Source organism: Musca vetustissima, unplaced genomic scaffold (assembly GCF_032173495.1).
Source record: "Musca vetustissima isolate MV318-11 ecotype Yass unplaced genomic scaffold, APGP_CSIRO_Mvet_v1 utg47811, whole genome shotgun sequence".
NCBI classification, from domain to species: domain Eukaryota; kingdom Metazoa; phylum Arthropoda; class Insecta; order Diptera; family Muscidae; genus Musca; species Musca vetustissima.
The window spans coordinates 133,350-139,383 of NW_026879147.1; positions in this window are offsets into that span (position 1 = coordinate 133,350).

Consider the following 6,034-nt stretch of genomic DNA (forward strand, 5'->3'; position numbering starts at 1 on the left):
CAAGAATATTAAAAAGAAATGAAAAAACAAATAAAATAAAAAAAACTGAAATGCACTCTAATTAATTTAGAATTCATTGACATGCATGGAATGGGATCATGCGCTGGGTAGTACAGTCAATCTTTATTGACACACCCTCCCTCCCTCCCCTCCCCATTAATTAACAACAAATTGAATTGAGTTGTCCAGTGTTGTCTTCGGGTAACTTGGTTTATTACATTTTACCTTCTCATTTCCAATGGAAAACCCCAACACTTAGAAATGGTTTCTGACAAATGGACAATTCCGCCAACCAACCTGCCATTCATCCAACCATTCAATAAAACCCCCATTTGGTATATTTTCCCAGGGTTTCTTGGGCCATAACTTATTTCAAAACAGAGTCATGGGGAGGTCATATTAAATTGTCATACTTATAGTTATGTATGTACTTACATATGTATATACATTATGACTTAATATAAGTATAAAAAACCTTACATAAATATACATATTTATGTATGTCTTTAAAATTTCATATATTTTGCTCTAGTCTGCAATACTTGCTCCAATTTCAGTTTGTTTTCTGTTTTAAAGGTCAGGTCATGTTGTAGCGTCATGTTGTATGTATGTAATAAACAATATGTATCTACATAAATATGTTACATATTCATAATTTGTTACTACATTTTCCACATGACGGAAATATCTCCATGTTTTGCAACATCTGGGAGGAACACTGTTCGGTTTTGCGTGTCAGACGAAATTTTCCTCAGACCCTAACTTCTCGCAAGTGAAAAGTGAAACCTTGTTCACTATTGTTGTTGTTTTTTGTGGTTTCTACTTACAAAATGAAAACAAACATATTAAAAATTTGCCCTGTCATTATCATAAAATTGTTGACAAATCTTAACTGCAATGTCATACAACAACAAAAGCAAAAAACAAAAAACAACTGACAGTTACTTAGTAATGCAACATTTGAATTTTTTGTAGAAGCAAAATTCATAAGGGTTACTTAATATTGAAGGGTTACTTAATATACCTTAAAAAAATCCAGGCCTTGTTTAGATACTTAAAAAATATTTTTTAAATAATTCACGCCTTGTTTAGATCAATAAAAATATTTTTTAAACCAGTAAGGAAAGTTAAAAAGTCGGACGAGACCGACTATATGATACCCTTCACTACTTTGGTGGTGAATCTACATAAAATCGGACGAAACTATATATGGGAGCTATATCTAAATCTGAACCGATTTCAACAAAACTTGGCATATATCAATCTTGACCCAATATAGTACTCTGTGCAAAATTTTGTCTCAATGGGACCAATATTGGAAGTTTGGTGCACCATTTACCTAAAATCGGACGAAACTATATATGGGAGATATATCTAAATCTGAACCGATTTTCTCCAATTTCAATAGGGTTCGTCCTTGGGCCAAATAAGTGAACTGTGCCAAATTTCATCCAAATCGGATCATAAATGCGACCTGTACTTTGGTGAAGAGTATAAAAATCCACGCCTATAATGGCCTCTAAAAAATGTTTTTAACAAATCCACGCCTATAATGGCCTTGGCATGTATCAATCTCGACCCAATATAGTACTCTGTGCAAAATTTTGTCTCAATCGGACCAATATTGGGAGTTTGGTGTACCATTTACATAAAATCGGACTAAAGTATATATGGAGCTATAAAATCTACGCCTTTTATGGGTCTCTAAAAATATTCTTTAAAAATCCTCGCCTTTTATGGGCCTCTTTAGTAAAAACTATCAGATTTTTCTGAAAATTTTTCCAGAGGTAGGTATTTTTACCCTAATTATGGGGATATCATTTTTTCTTGGGAGCCATACCCGGTTACCCGGTTATTTGACCCCAAAAGCTCGGGTACGAGTACCCGGTTATATTGGTATCATTTTAAAGGTTATTAAAATACATTTCCATTGAGGGGTTATCTGAAACCGTTTTGGAGATACAGTCAAAAAATAGGGTTTTGGTCCCCGATTTTTTTTTGAAAAACTCCTTAAAAGTCAAACTTGGGTCCGTTATAGTCCCTCTCATATGATAGATCACAATTTGCCCATTCCAACGTATCTGTTGTGGATCCTTAGAACCCTACAAAAACAAGGAAAATCTTTTTACATGACCGAATCTCCTTTTAAATAGCGTGTTTTTTATTTTTTTTAATCACCTATGGACAGATACATACACCGGCTACGCGACGGAAACTCCTTTTAAATGGAATATTTGTTTGTGTAGCCGGCCTTCGGCCTGGGATTTAAGACTTTCTCCTATGGACAGATACCAACATCGGCTAATCGACAGAATCTCTTGTTAAATATAATAGTTTTTTTGCGTGACCTGTCTTCGGCCGGGGATTTAAGATTTTATCCTATGTACAGATACCAACATCGGCTACGCGACAGAATTTCTTAGTTTTTGTAGGGTTCTAAGGCCCATATCTTTTGGTCCAAAACAGATACAGCCACATATCGCACCATTTTGGAAATTGTGGTCTATCAATTTCGACTTTTAGGGGGACCAAAACCCATGTTAAGCCAAATATTTAAAATAATCCACTCCTTCTATGAGTCCCTAAAAATATTCTTTAAAAAATCGAAGCCTTGTTAGGAGCCCAAAAAAATATTCTTTAAAAAATCGACGCCTTGTTAGGACCCCAAAAAAATATTTTTTAAAAAATCGACGCCTTATTAGGACCCCAAAAAATATTTTTTAAAAAATCGACGCCTTGTTAGGACCCAAAAAAAAATATTTTTTAAAAAATCGACGCCTTATTAGGACCCCAAAAAATATTTTTTAAAAAATCGACGCCTTGTTAGGACCACAAAAAAAATATTTTTTAAAAAATCGACGCCTTGTTAGGACCCCAAAAAAATATTCTTTAAAAAAATCGACGCCTTGTTAGGACCCCAACAAATATTCTTTAAAAAATCCACACCTTGTTAGGACCCCAAAAAATATTCTTAAAAAAATCGACGCCTTGTTGGGATCCCAAAAAATATTTTTTAAAAAAATCGACGCCTTGTTAGGACCCCAAAAAATATTCTTTAAAAAATCCACACCTTGTTAGGACCCAAAAAAATATTCTTTAAATAATCCACGCCTTGTTAAGCCCTCGAAAAATATTCTTTAAAAAATCCAGGCCTTGTTAAGCCCTCGAAAAATATTCTTTAAAAAATCCAGGACTTGTTAAGCCCTCGCAAAAATATTCTTTAAAAAATCCAGGCCCTGTTAAGCCCCCGAAAAAATATTATTTAAAAAATCCAGGCCCTGTTAAGCCCCCGAAAAAATATTATTTAAAAAATCCATGCCTTGTTAAGACCTCGAAAAAATATTATTTAAAAAATCCACGCCTTGTTAAGCCCTCGAAAAAATATTCTTTAAAAAATCCACGCCTTGTATGGATCCTTGAAAAAATATTCTTTAAAAAATCCACGCCTTGTTAAGACCTCAAAAATATTCTTTAAAAAATCCACGCCTTGTTAAGACCTCAAAAATATTCTTTAAAAAATCCACGCCTTGTTAAGACCTCAAAAATATTCTTTAAAAAATCCACGCCTTGTTAAGACCTCAAAAATATTCTTTAAAAAAATCCACGCCTTGTTAAGACCTCAAAAAATATTCTTTAAAAAATCCACGCCTTGTTAAGCCCTCGAAAAAATATTCTTTAAAAAATCCACGCCTTGTTAAGCCCTCGAAAAAATATTCTTTAAAAAATCCACGCCTTGTTAAGCCCTCGAAAAAATATTCTTTAAAAAATCCACGCCTTGTTAAGCCCTCGAAAAAATATTCTTTAAAAAATCGACGCCTTGTTAGGACCTCAAAAAATATTTTTTTAAAAAATTTACGCCTTCCAAAAATCCACGCTATTAGGGGATCGAAAAAAATATTCTTTAAAAAATCCACGCCTTCCAAAAATCCACGCTATTAGGGGATCGAAAAAAATATTCTTTAAAAAATCCACGCCCTGTTTAGACTTTAAAAAAATCGCGTCTTGTCCAGACCCTGGAAAATATTATTTTAAGAATCTATGCCATGTTTATACCCCAAGAAAAATATTCTTTAAAATTTCACCTTATTGGAAGCTTCGCCTACTATTTTCATCTGCAATCCCAATCTCATTTGTATTTAGGTCGTCTCACTTTCTAAATATATTCTTTTCATTACTTCTATTATTTTTATGCCAACAAAAAATTCAATTGGATATGGATTTATCTATCAGATAAATCCAGAAAAATCTTCACCATTATCTATTCATAGAAGTATTTTTTTTGCCTGTGACGCATTTTCGAAAAGAATTTCATTAGCAAATGATGATGAGGTGCTAATGATTGGCTTGGACCCAATTGAACCCATTTGTAATAAATGTTCACACATATACGATTATACATAAATACATGCGTATTATACTATGTGTTAACTTTTAAAGCACTTTTGGATTTGATTTTGAACTTGCGATAATCAAACAAACAAAAAATTTTCAGTTATTTTGGCAAAACAAACAGCAACTACTGAACTGAAGTGGAATAGTGAACTAGACCTAATGACAGACTGGCTGACTGACTAACCGTTTCAAATACAACAAGTGATTTTGTTGTACGTGCTTTGGGCAAATGACCACAAATGACCGTTTACAGTGAGTACAGCAATTAAATGAATTCAAAAAAAAAAAAAAATCACGCCTAGGGCTATGCTATGCTTAAAAAAATATTCTTTAAAAAATCCAAGCCTAAGGCTATGCTATGCTTAAAAAAATATTCTTTAAAAAATCCAAGCCTAAGGATATGCTATGCTTAAAAAAATATTGTTTAAAAGATCCACGCCTAAGGCTATGCTTACAAAAATATTGTTTAAAAAATCCACGCCTAAGGCTATGCTTAAAAAAATATTGTTTAAAAAATCCACGCCTAAGGCTATGCTTACAAAAATATTGTTTAAAAAATCCACGCCTAAGGCTATGCTTAAAAAAATATTGTTTAAAAAATCCACGCCTAAGGCTATGCTTAAAAAAATATTGTTTAAAAAATCCACGCCTAAGGCTATGCTTAAAAAAATATTGTTTAAAAAATCCACGCCTAAGGCTATGCTTAAAAAAATATTCTTTAAAAGATCCACGCCTAAGGCTATGCTTAAAAAAATATTGTTTAAAAAATCCACGCCTAAGGCTATGCTTAAAAAAATATTGTTTAAAAAATCCACGCCTAAGGCTATGCTTAAAAAAATATTGTTTAAAGGCTATGCTTAAAAAATATTGTTTAAAAAATCCACGCCTAAGGCTATGCTTAAAAAAATATTGTTTAAAAAATCCACGCCTAAGGCTATGCTTAAAAAAATATTCTTAAAAAAAATCTACGCCTAAGGCTATGCTTAAAAAATATTCTTTAAAAAATCCACGCCTAAGGCTATGCTTAAAAAATCTACGCCTAAGGCTATGCTTAAAAAATATTCTTTAAAAAATCCACGCCTAAGGCTATGCTTAAAAAATCCACGCCTAAGGCTATGCTTAAAGAATCCACGCCTAAGGCTATGCTTGAAAAAATATTCTTCTAAAAATCCACGACTAAGGCTATGCTTGAAAAAAATATTCTTTAAAAAATCCATGCCTAAGGCTATGCTTGGAAAAATATTTGTTAAAAAATCCACACCTTGGAGCCACTGTCCATTAGAAAACAATTATAATCTACTGCGGTCACAAAACAGACATACACAGACACACCGTTTAAGCTTGATCAATTAGTAAGCTCACGTTTTTTTTTCGAGCTACATACATACCTCTACCCTGCATAGCAGCTATCCAGATTTCAATGTTGAGGTCAAGTGAAACTATTTGAGGCATTTATGTCGGAGACAAATTTACATTAATTATTTCGTTTTAATAGCAACAGCAGCAGGCAGCAGTTATTTTCTTATGTTTTAATTTAGAATTAACTTGTTTCGAATTGAATGAGTTGTTGTATTTTTATTGTTATTGTTGTTGTTTTTGCTACTTGAACTTTGTTGTATTTTTGTAATAATTATTATAAACT